Genomic DNA, 16,372 nt, shown 5'->3' on the forward strand with positions numbered 1-16,372 from the left:
TTGCTCTTCCAGATGCTAGGAAGTAGTGGGGCGTCATTTTGATTAACTGTCGCCTTCTGACCTCAGTCGGCAAAGTCCACGGAAACACACAGGGCGGCTCATCAATCTGAGGAGGTGGAGCGTTCAAGAACGGCTCTCATCTCGTGCAAGGCAGGGAATCTGGGCTTGCGCCTGTTAGTGTGCGGCTTATCTCCCTTTGAACTGTGGTGTTTGTTATGTGACTGTACAACTATGGAAGTTTTCCAGCCCAGAGCGGTGGCATGGAAGAGGATTTTTTTAAAAAATTGAGTTCTTTTTTTGTTTTTGTTTTTGTTGTCGTTTTGTTTTTGTTTTAGTAGTGATGGGGAAAGATCTCCAAAAGACATAACTGCAAAACAGGAGAACTTCGTGCCCACTTGACAAGTGCACAGTTTACACAGTACACATAACACAATCTGCAACAGTTCCAGTCAATTCCGCATCCCTCCTAGCGACACGGGATGAGTGGCACCCACACCCTAGTTCCCCACCCCAAACACAAACATGAGCAGCATGTTCTAAATTTCACAGACAGTTATTAAATATAACCTTTCCTGGTGCACCTTTATTTAAACACATTGCTGATAAGGGAGTCCACACAAACACTCGGGACTGGGGGCCTTCCCTGGCAATCGGAACACCCGCCCCCTGCTCAGACAAAACTCTTCCTCACTAACTAAACACAGGAAGGAGAAAGAACACTCATATGTTCAAGCCCCCCCCCCAAAAAAAATACCCTTTCATTGGGGACTTCTTAAACTACATCAATTAGAATAGAAAAATTAGGGTTTTAAAACCAAAACCCCACCCTTTATTTTGTGATGCACCAGGCTCCCCTTTCCTTCCCAGATGCCTTGGATGTGTGGGAGGCTTGCGGGGGGGGGGGTTAGAGAGAATATGTAGTAAAAAAATTCCTTCTCACTTAGCAAGTTCTTTATATGGGTCTTTTAAGAGATCTCCAGGATGTCTGTCTAACTCGTTGCATTTCTATCCCACCCTTCTTCCAAAAAAAAGCTCTCTTCAGCTTTAATCCTTACAAGAATCCTGTGAGGTAGGCTAGGTGGGCCCAAAGCCAACCAGTGATCCTGGTGGCTGGACAAGGATTTGAACCCAGCTCTCCTCAGTCTGACACTAACTATCACAGCACCCTGGTTTTCTTGATCCACAGACTTCTGCACCCTGGCCGTTGTTTAGGAAGCTTTTAGATGACAGAACCCAAGGTGGCATGCCTGTGGTTCCAGGGTGATCAGCCACCGAGGCATTGACTAGACCCAGAGCTGCTTAGCTTCAGCAAGGTACCCTTGACCTTGATCCCAGGGATGGGCAACCTGATGCCCTTCAGATGTTGTTGCACTCTGATCTGGAACCATGAGATAAATATGCTTAGCATTTTCCTTTGTAGCTTCAATTACATTATGATTGCCAAACAATGGACCACTCGATTGTTGCTCTCACCTGTGCATGTAAGCATGGTTTTAGTAAGTTGGCAACCCTAGTAAGCAGAAGCACCAAGGCCAACTTGTGCATTTGGCAACCTAGCAAATCAATGGCATTGATGCACATGACACATTCAAATATAATACTTTTTTTAAAAAAAATGTGTCAACCCTCTTTATCCCATTTTATCCTGACCCCCCCCCCCATTTTTCTGTGATAGAACTTTCGGGTGGTCACTCAGATATCTTGGGAGTTGGAGTCTGGAGGGCCACGAAGGAACATAGACCAAATCACACCTTTGTCCACCTAGCTCAGTATTGCACACACTGGCTGGCAGCTCTCTTCAGACAGGGGACATCCCCAGCCCTGTCTAGAGATGCCGCGGGGTTGCGGTTGAACCCAAGACATTCTGCATGCAAAGCAGATGCTCTCCCCACGGAGTTACAGCCCTGTACCCCACACGTTTCCCCATCCCTGCCCTACTCCACGTTTCACACCTGGCCGTGTAACACTTACCCCACCAGCTTCCCCGCCTGAGGTCCAAACCTGGAAACGAGGTTCAGAGGAGCCTCAACAAGAGAACAGCCTCGCCTTCCTGCCCCGGTGATGCTCAGGCTCTGGCCAAGTTGGATCGCTTTTCACCCGGAGAGGAGCAGCCGAAGGGAAGGGCGGCGGCATACCAGAGAGGCTGATCTCCTGAAGAATCAGTCGCGCAGGAGAAGGCGCGGGCTTCGTGGACCTGAAGGGGGTGTGAGCTGCAGCTCTGGCGCTCGCAGGAAGACAGGCAGGCAGGCAGCCGTTGCTCCTCGCCGAGGAAAAGTCCCTGGCAGGGGCGGCAGGAGCGGGCGGACGTCTCTCTCGCACTGCTGACCGGAGATTCAAGCGCCTCTTATGTACGCTTCCCAGCCCACCGGCTCCCTCGATCCAGTCCCGGCAACCAAGCCTGCCGCCTGCCTCTCCGACCCGCCCAGCTTTACGCAGGGGCAGCGCGGAGGACCCTTCTGGGGTGGGGCGTGCAGTGGTAGTTTTTCCTAGTAGTGAGAGACGCAGCGCTAGGAAGGGACATTCCCCTTCCCTTCCTCGCTTTCTTTTTTAAAACGGTCGGCTTTTATCTGCTTTTAAAGCCTCTTTTTATCGTTATTTTTAATGAATATTTTATCCTGTTATGTAAGCAACTTAGAGCTAGTTGTTGACTAAGCGTAATACAGTTGATTGTTTTTTTTAAATAATAAAAATAATAATAATAATCATTCATTCATTCAACGATTTCTCAAAGAAATTCTCCAAGCGGTGTTGTGCAAGTCTGGTTTTACGCAAAGCAGTACGAAAATATACAAACCAACTAGAAGCAGATAGAATCACTGAAAACAGTTATAAAATCAGTAAAAGCAAAGTATACCTAAAATATGCAGCTGAGTGGGTTTGTTGAAACAGAAAAGTTTTCAGCAGGCAGCTAAAACAGTATGGTGAGCGCACCTGCCTCACGTCAACAGGCAGGGAGTTCCAGACTTGCTAAATAAATACTCATTATTTTATATGAACATTTCCTATCACTTGCACCTCTGTTGGGGATCTAAGCATGGCATAAGCACCACACTAAAATAAATAGCAGCTTTAAAAACAACAACAAATAAACACAAGGTTCTAGTCCCTGTGACTGCAAACATGAGAGGGAGTCCTCTTTGAATTTCAAAAGCAAGCATGAATAAAGGCTGAATCAAATCTATAGGCAGCCAGGGTGGTGTCTAATAAATATAAATAAATATTGCTGGACTTTCACAGTTCCAGTCAACTCTGACTATTGGGCATGCTGGCTAGGGCATGATAGGAATGCAGCAGGATCTGGAAGGCCACAGATTATCTTCTTCTCGTTGGAGTGTTGGGTTTAAACCTTGGAGATCCCAGTGCACACCCCTGCATAGCCAGAAAACTTTCTTGGTGAACTCAGAACAAAACATTTGACAGACTGTTGTATAGTGTTGGAATGGGAGCAGGGAGTCCTGCGTTCAAATCTCCGCGTAGCCATGAAGCTCACCAGTCGATCTTGGGCAAGTCACCCCTTCAACCCAACGTACCTCACAATATTGTTGTGAGAAGAGGGCATGGAGGGTGTGCTAAAAATGCTTTCAAGTACTAAAGATCCCCAGTGGTCCCATGGAGAGATTGGGGTTGTTGTTTTTAGTACCCTGTCCCTACTAAGGACATTTAGTTTGGAAGATCAATAAATGATTATTCACTTAACAGCAGCTTTCCTTCTGTCATGGAAGAAGTCAGACCCACCTAAATCAGAAATCTGATGGATAAAAATTGGGGGCATTGTCTAGATGATAAAATTAACAATATAATTCTGGTTTGTGGAGGTGGGCAAAGGGATAACAAAATATTATTTAAATATCCACCTGGAATAAATGAACACACAGTGCAGTAAATCCTTATGTGGTCTTGAGGGAGGGATAGAAAACAAAAAAAAATTAATGTGGGAATGACAGCTTAACAACAGATTTGGTGACTTTAATAATTATCTGCTAAAGGAAAGAAATGAAATGTTAAAAAATGCTTATGTGTTTGCATCTATTATGATGCTCATTGAACTCAGTGGAGGCTGGTCCATGAGGTTAAATGGGCAGAATCCAACCAGGCTCAGTCAACTCCTGCCTGTTACCTGCCTGCCATCTTACATACAATGACTCTGGGGGGTGGGTCTGCCTACAGGTGTACTTAGGGGTTGGTGAAATCAGCCCCCTCCAGGGTTGCAGGCCTTTGAGGGGTGGGTATATGACATATATGTGTTTGTTGAAATGCCCCTGCTGTTGTGGCAAGATCAAACACAGGAGAGTCCTCTTACCACGGCACAAAGGCATGTGATTTTTTTCACTCTTCCTCCTCACTTTGCCCACAATCCAGACACTTAGAATACTTGGGTCATGTAAAATGCAACCGCATCTAATGTGGCTATTTGGTTTTTTGTGGGGGGGGGCAGGGATGCTGATACAGCTTCTTGACAAGGGTGCAAGGAACCTTAGGTAAGCCTCTGGTTCTGCTCGCCATTGGCTCTGGTTCAGCCTCATGTTGGTCCCCCTACCTTTCCACTGCACCAGCCACCTCTGATTGGAGATGATTTTGTACAACACTCAGTGGCGTAGCGTGGGTTGTCAGCACCCGGGGCAAGGCAAGTAATTGGCGCCCCCTAACCCATGGATTTGCGCCCCCTAACCCTAACCCCCAGATGTTGCGCCCGGTGAGGCCGGCCCCCCCTGCACCCCCACGCTACACCACTGACAACACTCTACATGATAATTATAAATATACATGCTTTTAAAAAGTGTGTGTGTTGGGGAGGAAAAACTGGAGGCTCTGGCAGCACATTCATCCCTGGGAAAGGGGCCTCTGCTGAAGCAAAGCCTGACCTGAAGCCTCAGTGAAGTCTTTCAGCTGTGGTTTCCTCTTCCCACCCCCAAGAAGGATCCACATGGAGATGCGTTGCCAAAGATCAAGGCCGAATCTGCATCCAAAGACATGGGATGCAGCATCTCATCCTGCTCAAGCAGGAGCCAGCAGGGCAAGGATGCGCTAGCCAGCTGCACCCTCGATAAAGGCAGAGAGATATGCCACCAAACTGTGGCATCCCTCCACAGGTTTCTCTTGGCAGCACTCAGTGCCGAACCAGATGGCAAGTTGCCCATTGGCACATGCAAGAGGCTGGGCTGTGGTTGAGCCAAGAAAGAAAAAATTAGCCACAGTGGTTGGGCACGCTGCCAACTGTGACCTCAGGACTCTGGCAAGAAAAGAGATGGGAATTAAGCCAGGCTGCCACTGTCTGTGGCTGGCTGGGATGGAAAGGCGGTCGCGAGGAGGAAGGCTTAGCTGGAGCCACAGACCCACCTGAACTCAGCGTACTTTAAAAAATAGAAATCTAAGCTTCTGATAGCTGAGACACACCTTTCTGAATTGAAATATGGAGCACATTTCATCCCACATCTGAAAAGGGTTCCTTTAGAGGCATATGAAGCCAAATATAGAACATGAGCCACCCACAAAGAAGTCCAGCTTTTGTGTTTCTGCATGAGTCTCTGTTCTGGCCCTCATTGGAAGGAGGCCAACCTGGAGCAGAGATTCACCCAGGGGAGCAATGAGAGCTGAGATGAAACATCTCCCAAAATAACTTGAGAAATTCCTTTTTTGGAATCCCTCTGAACTGTTGGTGGAATGGGAATTTTCCTGCCTGTGAATAGGGTGGAAACCTCTAAGGACCATTGTGGATCCAACCCATGGTATTGTTATGAGTTTTGGGTGCCAGGGTGTGTGGGTGTCAGACACCCATAATTTCTAGGTTTAGTAAGTGTTAGAATACAATCAATGCTTGGCAAGTTAAACTGGAAGGCACACTCTTAATAGCTGGACTGAGTTTCCCCCTGATCATGGCTGAGTTGTTAAGCAAGCAAAGACAAGATCACCCATCAAGAAAGCCACCATCAAGGCTAAGACACTATGCCACATGCAGAGGGGTGGGGGTCCCACTCTGATCTCTGAATTAGCTGGAAGAACAAAGGCCAGTAGCAGAGTTTGAGGTTAGCAGTTTTTGCCGGAGGAAAATCAGATCAGTCTGTAAGCTATGGAGAAGCAACACAGGCAATTACCTAGTGAAGGGTTAGGAGTGATGCAACGTAGATGTAAAGGAGCAAGTGGGAGAGAGGGTCAGAGCAAGACAGTTGATTTCTATTTTAATCGAAGGCTGTGGCTGCAGGAGAAACATGCTGTGAGCCCCTCCATTGTAAGCTCATGTTATATATATGTGCAAATAAACCATATATCCCAAAGACACCACCATCTCCACTGTGCCTCATTTCCAAACACAACCTCTGGCTAAGTGCCTGAACCCCTATAATCTCACACTGCTGTGGAGATTGGGGGTGGCATGTTAACATTGTGAAAGGAAGCATTAATGAGTTGGGCCCCTCTTCCTTCTAGCCCTTCTCTCATAGCCTATTGATTCCTGCCTCCATCTCCATGAACTAACAATACAGTATATTTCGGGTGAGAAGTTGGACTGAAATTTCGCCGAGGAGAATTTTCTGAAATTTTATTTTCTGATTCCAGCCCCGCACTAAATAAAACACACAGCAACAACAACCTGTTCTAAAATTATACTTCTCTGGAGAATATTTGGAGAATTTCCCCCACAGTTTTGCCACCCACGGATACAGTGGGGTCATTTTGCTTAGAACTGGATGCAATGGGCAGTTTCTTATGTGTGTGTGGAGGGAGAGGTCAGTTCACACACAACTGAAGGAGTATTTGAAGATTTATGGAGCTATACAAACTAGCTCTGAAACATGCATGAAGTCCCTTCATATGGTGCCTGAACAAGCAAATGATGTGTGGCTGTTGCATGGTGTGCCATGGTAGGAGGGCCTAACCCACCTCATGAATTCTTTCAATGCTTTGGGGGATTGTCTGAACCCTCTTTGGTCACCCCTCTCTGCCTCAGGAGTGAGCACCTTACCCAATCTCACCTACTGAAAGCTGCAGCAGAATGATTTCTGAGTTAATTCAGGGTGAGCTTTGAAATAATAACACCACCATTAACAACAATTTATTTATATGCCACCCATCTGAGTGGGTTACCTCAGCCACTCTGGGAAGCTTCCAACAAATGAAAAAGCTCATTCATCTCTCATTGCGTGTCAATACCCCTCCCCCCCCCCAGAAATAAAGACACAGGAGACGTTGATTAAGTTAATTGGGCACGAAAAGGCCACAACTTTATTGATTAGAGAATTGAAGGTATTGGCCTTAGGCATTGGCACCTATCCACTACCCGGCATGGTGACCGGGATGGGTTAACACGAACCGTGGGGGGTCCTGTTGAAGTACGCCAACTAGGATCCCACGGGTGTCACCGCTCGGGGGCGTGCCGGAGGCCCTTACCTTCCCAGGTTTCGGACAAGACAACGCCCCCCGGAGTCCTTTACCGGACTACCCCTTTTCTTGGGGAAGGTGATGGCATACCTTCCCCCCAATCCATTTGCATAACAATTGAACCCCCAGCCAATGCCTAACCGCCAATACTAAAGAAATTTGTGACGTTTGCTACGAGGTAGGCGAAAAAACCAAAAGGCCGTAAGTTCGCCAACTTGGAAAAATTCCTACCAGGCCCCTTGCGGCGACCAACCGAAGTCCATAGCAAGGTCATATCTACCTAAGCTAACCTATACCTAAGGGTGGGTGGGATGGGAAAACCTCTCAGCTGGCCAGGAGTAAAGAGGGTGGTCCCTGGGCGTGCCTGGCCTTAAGTATGCCAAGGCCACGCCTCCCCCAGCCGGCCGATTGGCGGACGGGTGGAAGGCACGCCCAGGGATTCCCCCAACTCTCGCGGGGGCAGCAGGCCAGCCCCCGCGCTTGGGGGAGGGGCAAGACCGCAACCCCCTCTCTTCCCCCATGGGGTCAGAAATGGCTTTGTTGCCATTAGCCAGTAGCCACCAACCCATTTCAGCAAGTATCTTCTAACCATCAGTTCCCAGTGTAAGTCTTTTTCTTGGGTATTAGCAATACGTACAGCTGGAAAGGGAGTGTTCTCTTCACAAGAGGACATTATCAGTAAGAAGATACAGAGGCCTGGAAGGAGGTGAGCGTTGGAGCCTGGTTGCTGCTGATTTTGAACAAACCACTTGCTCAAAAAGGTCCTACCCAGAGTAGACCCAGTGAAATTAGTGGACATGACTAACTTAGGTCCATTCATTTCAGTGGGTCTACTTTGAGAAGGACTAGCATTGGCTATAACCCAGCAAGCTGCCTTTTACAAAGTTTTCTCTCATCTCCCCCTGTCCTCTTTGGCAGTTGGGGACCTCTGCCTCTGCTCTGGGATTGACCTGCCAGCGTCCCATTACACAACCCCAAGGGGCAGGACTCTGCACAACGGGGTTCCTGTTGCACAACCATGTGTCATGATCCCTTGCACAAGTGGGGTGGGGGCGGAATAAGAGGAACTGAAAGCATCTTGGAAAGGCAAGGGGGACAGCATTGGACCCTCTTCCAAGACAAGGGCAGAGGAAGTGAAAATCTGGGTCTGAATCACTTTAGCACCAACGTCCCTCAAGCAAAGTGCTGAAAGGTTAGGAAATGTGGAAGGAACATCACTGAGTCACCCCAGGGCTGTGACCTTGAAGTCAGGTGGGGACAAATATGCTGAAGCAAACCCCATCTATCCACGCAGTGTGCGTCACTTCATTTCTGCAGAAAAAAATGCCAGCAGTCATCCCCACGACAGGCAGGACCACTTCCCCTCAAATTTTGCATCTATAATTAAAATAGAAATGCATTCATCTCAGCATGCTGGGGGAGACAGTGACCAGGTGAGCTGTGTGCGTTCCTCAACCGGCTGCCTCTCAGGTGCTGCTCACTGTCAAGGGGCAAATTCAAGGGCTGCCTAGTTTCCTAGTCTCCTGCCAACCTAGCAGTTTGAAAGCACGTCAAAGTGCAAGTAGATAAATAGGTACCACTCCAGCGGGAAGGTAAATGGCGTTTCTGTGCACTGCTCTGGTTCGCCAGAAGCGGCTTAGTCATGCTGGCCACATGACCCGGAAGCTGTACTTCGGCTCTCTCGGCCAGTAAAAGTGAGATGAGCGCCACAACCCCAGAGTCGGCCACGAATGGACCTAATGGTCAGGGGTCCCTTTACCTAGTTTCCTAAGAGCCAGGCTGATCTTTGAGATCAAGTGTTGCAGAGGCAGATTTAGAGAAGTGCGATGCGAGATGTAGTCCAAAAACATCTGGAGGGCACCAGGTTGATGAAGGCTGTTCTACACAGATCTTCTGATCAACATATGGTGGTCAGAGGTTGGGGGAGAAGAAAGCAACCCCAATCCCGCCCCCCCCATTGACAAGTCATTGTTGTTCCCCACTGTCCATATAAGACCAACATTTTCTGTGGGCCCAAGGAAAGGTTGTGCAGAGCCCCAGTGAGAAATTTTGCTAGTTCACGGAAACTCTTTTTTGCTTTCCTCCAAATTCCTCAGAAATCCCCACCCCCAACAGGAACCTCCAGAATTCATTCCAAAACACTGAAACCCAGTACTGCCTTGCACAACAACCACCCCCCGGCCCAAGAGGCACGGTTTATAGAGGTACAAGTACAAAGCATGGGTGTCATTAGGCATGTCCAGGCCAGCCTCTTAAGAGCCAGAGGCCCACTGCTGCTCTTCAAGTGACAGACCTTTGACTCTTCAAAGGTCTTTGCCAAACAATATGCAATTATCTTCCAAACCCATTCCACATGCCCTAGAAGAGGCTACTGTAATTTAGCAAAATCAACGCTGACTCCGTCAAAGAGGAAGTTGCCCAATCCTGAAGAAGCTTTGGGGCACCAGTGGGTCAGGAGGAAGTTTCCAACTCCTGGCATGCCATTGCTCAACTGGAGCTCCCAACTTATTCTGAAACAGCATTCCGTGCCTGCTTCTTCTCCATGGAAATATAGGAAGATCCCTGCGGATTGGGCTTATGGCCCATCTAGTCCAGCATCTTATTCTCAGAGTAGACAATCAGATCCCTCTTCTGGAAAACCAACAAGTTAGGCCTGAGTGCAACAGCTGTTCCATCCCTGCAGGGCTTCCAGAACCTGGTATTCAAAAGCATTGCTGCCTCTGACCATGGAACCAGTGCATAGCCATTGTGGCTAGTAGCCATCGGTAGCCTTGTCCTCAACGAGTTTGTCCAATCTTCTTTTAAAGTCATCTGTTGGTGTGGCTGTTGCCAGTGGCGTAGCGTGGGTTGTCAGCACCCGGGGCAAGGCAAGTAATTTGCGCCCCCTAACCCGTGGATTTGCGCCCCCTAACCCATGGATTTGCACCCCCTAACCCGTGGATTTGCGCCCCCTAACCCCCAGATGTTGCGCCCGGTGCGGCTGGCACCCCTGCACCCCCCCACGCTACGCCACTGGCTGTTGCTGCCTCCCGTGGAAGCAAATTCCATAGTTCCACTATGCGCTGTATGAAGAAGTACGTCCTTTGGCCTGTTCTGAGTCTTCCAACATTCAGTTTCATTGGATGACCCCAAGTTCTGGTGTAACGAGTGAAGGATAAAAACTCCTCAGTCCACTTTCTCCAGGCTGTTTCTGGTGTTTGCACATTCAGAGGCTATATACAAAACAAAAAAAATTCCTTCCAGTAGCACCTTAAAGACCAACTAAGTTAGTTCTTGGTATGAGCTTTTGTGTGCATGCACACTTCTTCAGATACACTGAATGTGTTAACACTTCTTCAGATACACTGAATGTGTTAACACTTCAATCTCCCAGGACATTCTATACAAGATCTCAAAGTAGCTGTTTTACTACAAAGGAATTTCAGAAATAGACTGGAAAGAGAAGCTGCTGAATTGCAACTTATCATCAAACTTAAAACCATGGAGAGACCTGGTCTGAATAAAGACATTGGATTCTTATCTCATTATACATGACAAAGCCACTTTTCACCTTCTCACCCCTTGCTTCTTCCTGTAATACCTATTGCAGTCGTTAAGAGTCGTCAACAGGCTCATCACAGCTATCTGCCAATCACCCATTCCCACCACCCTTCTGAGTAATACCCCTCCCCACCTTCTCACTATATAGAAGGGTCTGGAAACTTCTGTTTCAGTGTATCTGAAGAAGTGTGCATGCACACGAAAGCTCATACCAAGAACTAACTTAGTTGGTCTTTAAGGTGCTACTGGAAGGAATTTTTTTTGTTTTGACTATGGCAGACCAACACGGCTACCTATCTGTAAACAGAGGATATATATATATATATATATATATATAGCCCCACAGGATGCAAATGGGATAGAAGCAGACATAAGGAAGGTTGGAGATACAATGGTACCTCGGGTTACAGACGCTTCAGGTTTCAGACTCCACTAACCCAGAAATAGTACCTCGGGTTAAGAACTTTGCTTCAGGATGAGAACAGAAATCACGGTGCGGCAGCAGGAGGCCCCATTAGCTAAAGTGGTACCTCAGGTTAAGAACAGTTTCTGGTTAAGAACGTACCTCCAGAACGAATTAAGTTCTTAACCCTAGGTACCACTGTATTTGCTTGCCAGAGTGGGAAAACAACAACCACAGTGGAAGTTGAACCAGACATTCCTCCTACTTGTGATGGGTTAAAACAATTGTACAAATTCTTCTATCGGGGCCCTATTTTAAGAAAGAAGTGTCACCTTTAAGATAAGTTTATACAACTTTGATAGATTTTTCTAATCCGCCAAAGCTCCTTTTCCTGTGTTGGTGACTGTAAGTCTCACTTCCTGGCGGTAGCAGCAACCCCACCTTCTGGTGAAGGGCCTGGGTGTTGGACAGGGTGTCAGGAAGGCCCAGCAGGACACTCGGAGACCCAGCGTCTCCTCCGCGCATATTTTAGCAGTGACTGAGTGGATGGGAATGTGCCATGCGTCATGTGCTTTCCCATGAGCCCCTGGGGAAAAGCAGCAGAGATCCCCCTCCACTTGACATGAGTCTTTAGCCATTGTAATGCAAGCAGGGAATGGCTCTTCCTGGAGCACTTATTTTCTCCCTTCAGCCTGGCACTTGGATGACTTTTAGTATGCAAGAATGTTTCTTTCCAAAACTCCCCCTCTTCATTTCCCAAAATAAAGATGCTCTTTTGCACATTGCTCTTGTTTTTCAGCCAGTGGTCCACATGGAGTAAACAGGGGGATCCCATTAGACTTCAACAGAGAGAACTAAAAAAGGGAGGCAAAAGTAAGAAAGTTGGGTTTGGGGCAGCAGGTGGGGTGCTTAGAGGAAGAGAAGGAGGAGGTGGAAGCAAAGATGATGCATTAGAACTTCTAAAAGTACAGCCAGGGCTGGCCCACTCAGGAGGCACACTGAGGCAGCTGCCTTGGGCGGTGGAAACCCACCAGGGCCGCTCCCAGTGGGAGCCCCACTTACTGCAACCACCACTACTGGAGAAGTGAGGAGAAGCAGCAGCAGGGAGTTCTGGCAAGCTCTCATAAGATCTTGCAGTGCTCTCACAAGACCTTGCAGAGCTCTGCATGAGATCTTGCTGCCGTTACCACTTCTGTGCCCTTCCTGCCTCCCATGCTCCATTCCATCCTTGATCTGGATGGATTTTGCAGTTCAATCTTCAGTCTACAACTGACTCCGCCTTGGGACTGGTGCTCTTCTGGATCTGCCCTAAGGTTCCATTCTGTGTGTAGCCCTCATCACACTAGGCCTTGCATGCAAGCTGTCTCCCTGCCATATTTCAAAAAGTAAAAAACCAGGACAACCCAGAAGTTGTTGAACCAAATAAACACAATTTTCTGATTGACTTGCCTATGATCCAGAACAAAGCGCCACCTTTGCCAACCTGACATGCTCTCCAGTAGTACTGGAGCTAGCACTGTCCCTGCATTGCATGGTCAGGCTGATGGTCCTTCAAAGGATTTAGAGCATGAATAGGCAAACTAAGGCCTGGGACAGGATCCAGCCCAATTGCCTTCTAAATCCAGCCAGAGGATGGTCTGGGAATTAGCGTGCTTTTACATGAGTAGAATGTGTCCTTTTATTTAAAATTCATCTCTAGGTTATTTGTGGGGCATAGGAATTAGTTCATTTTTTTCCTTCAAAATATAGTCTGGTCCCCCACAAGGTCTGGGGGTAGTGGACCGTCCCCCTGCTGAAAAACTTTGCTGACCCCTGATTTAGAGGGCTTGAGACTGGGGAAGGCTATCCCAAATGCTGTGCTGCCAAATGAACCATGGATCTACACAGACCGCCCTGTGCCACAAGAAAAACACAGCTTCAGTACAACCACAGACAAGCAAGAAAGGCAAGAGAAGGGTGGCCTCCTCCTCTTCCCATCCCCAAAGAGGCAGAGTCCATCTCCATTCTGATCTAGGAGGAAGGGATTCCATCCTGCCCTCAAAGATGCTGATCCATCAGATCAGGAGTATGAATGAGACCCAATCACTCAATCACCCCAAGGGCGTTTTCACTGGGTGAAAGTTATAGGCAAGAAAGTTATTGGCAAACTGTTTTCAGATATGCAGAAAAATTAAAGGGGCAAAACAGGACCTGATGAAGCTCTGCTTGCCCTGCAGAGTATTGTGGGGGCAGCAGATGCTGTTATGCTGCCCCTTCAACATCCACCCTGCAGTTGTCCCTAACCCTGATGCCTTGAACAATATAGGAAAAAGAAATCCACAATCCTATGTTAGGAGAGAAGGGTGAGCATGGAACTTCCTGATCCAAGGACCCAGAACTGAGCCAGCAGAAATCAAGTCTCATAAATTAATTAGTTTACCCAAGGCATGTCAAAAACGTCACAATGAGAAACCAACCATTGCAACCTTTCAACATCTGGTAAATTTTCTAAATTTGACATGAAAATTCAGATTTCAAATTTCAGAGATGAATGGGTGGATGGATGATGTCACTATAAATTTACTCAATTTTATTACAATACACTTTTCAGAAAGCATCAAACGCTAACTGCTGTTGTATGTCACTTGTCAAATGTATTCCCAAATGCCAGCAACTATATGTCAGGTCTTAGTATCTTCTGATGACAAGTGCTGAATATTAAATATTTACCCAATATTCACACCCCCAGAGTGTGTTTGGAGAGTCTCTCACTCAAAACTTCAGACAACAAATTGAGTAAAAACTACTACTCAAGTGTGGTATAAAAATGAATATAAGCACCTTAAGATATGGGCAAATTAAAATGTTATGTCCATGTAGACACATAATGAACAGACTTGTGTGGCAAACAATGTTCTGTACGTACTTAGTGACACAATTGTCTTTACCCAAATTCTCATCTGAGTTTTGTTTTGGAGTCTGGGGTCCACAATCTTTTTCTGGGTTGTGATTGTTTGCAGAATACAGTGGAACCTTGGTTCTTGAACTTAATCTGTTCTGGAAGTCCGTTCAACTCCCAAAACCATTTGAAAACCAAGGCATGGCTTCTGATTGGCTGCAGGAGCTTCCTGCCCTCAAGTGGAAGCTGCATCGGACATTCAGCTTCTGAAAAACATTCAAAAAGTGGAACACTTACTTCCAGGTTTTCGGCGTTCAGGAGCCAATTTGTTCGTCAACTAAGCCATTTGAGAACCAAGGTACCACTGTATCTGCCATAAGAAATTTAAATAGCAAACTTGGAAATTTAGCAAGCAAATTTGTTTCAGCCCTTAAGTTCTTTGAGCTGCCAAGGAAACTCCTTTAGAAGACTTTTCCACCACTAAGAGGTGCTGCGTTGTGAAGGTTAATTATTCACATAGAGAAGCCTGGACACTGAGATCATGGCAGGCGGAAGTCATGGCCTCCCTGATTCATTTCCCCCTTTCTGCCTGCTCTGGGCAGCCCTGCATTTAGAGATAAGAGCACGTAAGTCCTCCTCAGTACAGGGACTTCAGTGACTCACATTTCCTTCCCTGGCATTCCGTACCTTTTTCATTCTAGTTAGCTGTCAACCTGGTGAATATTTTACTCCCCAGAACCCTCTGCTGGTAGTCTAAATTACAGGTTTTCTGCATTTCACCCCTGTGGTGTTGCACCGTATCAACAGATGTGCCACACACACAAACAACATGCACAAACACAGCTACTGGAGCTGCAGATCTCAATAACGATCATTAATGCACATGTGGTGAGCATGCCAACTTAGGCAGCAATTTTGTGCAAAGGTGTGTTTTTTCGGGGGGGGGGGGCAACTCAGTGTATTATCTAACAAATTGTACCACCCAGTCTGGCATGGGCATTTCTATTGATGGCACCAGCTCAAAGTTATGCAGAAGGAGTTAGTCAGCTTCCTCAGGGGGCGGAAGTCACAAGGCATTGGAAAATGAAAACTGGCTGCTTGGTAGAGCAAAAAGAATTGGGCAAATTGCATTGCTAGAAAAATCCACACACCACAATAGGTGGATAAGAGACATGGTCAAGCAGGACAATCTTACCTGGTTTCCATTTTTGTCATATGTTAGGGGGGGGGTCACTTAAAACTCATTTTGGGAAATGCTTTTTCTTGAAGAGTGCATCTGATGGGTGAAGCAGAGACATCAGAACTGTCCCTTATGGAAGTAACTTGTTTTCTGTATTTAAGTATCTTGGTGTATTTAGTTGCTGGTGTGCTTTCTCTTTATAATCCCCACCCTCTACCCCACAGATTTTGTCTGAGTCCAGTGCTAGGTGAAACAAAGGGATTCGGGAACCCAATTCTCCCCAACGACACACCTGAGCATGTCACAGATTAAAACAGGGACACTTTCAAACCATCTCTATTTCTCTATCACTTGGTTCAGTTCCCCATCATCTCAACCACTGATTCATAGCTGAAAGCTCTTTCCTCTTGCCATATGACATTTTCATCTATCCTGCAATAACCTGTCCTAAAAGCAAAAAGGAGTGTTTTTGTTTTTTTTAAAGTATGCAATATAATATTATGGTACCCTCTTCCCACAAAAATAAAAATAAAAAATTATAATGTAAAAGAAAGATAACCAGTGGCCAGGAATTGTGAGAGCTGAAATCTAGCAACATCAAGAGGACCAAACATTCCTCACACTTGATTTTGATATTTAAAAGGTATTTTGTTTTGTGCTTTTGTGCATTATAACTGGATTGCAGAATCTGTGCAAGTGCATAATCTGCCTAGGAGTTGCATTTTGATCCACAAGCAAATTTGGGAGCCCCAGATTGAGTTGGTCTGCCATGAAGTAGATTGGACAATTTTCTCCATCCCTCACACATGGCACTAAACATCTGGTTTTATACCGTGAAAACAAACAGTTGCTGATTTCTACAACTCAGTTATACACTAAAAGCTCGGGAGCAGGCCAGGCTGGATTTTTTTACTGGTTAGTTAGCAGCCCAACAACTCCAACACAGAAATTATATTTCCTTGGAACATAAGAGGGTGCTTCTACTTTAAGGTGGGAT

The sequence above is a fragment of the Podarcis melisellensis genome, assembly GCF_964234715.1.
Source record: "Podarcis melisellensis genome assembly, chromosome: 8".
NCBI classification, from domain to species: domain Eukaryota; kingdom Metazoa; phylum Chordata; class Lepidosauria; order Squamata; family Lacertidae; genus Podarcis; species Podarcis melisellensis.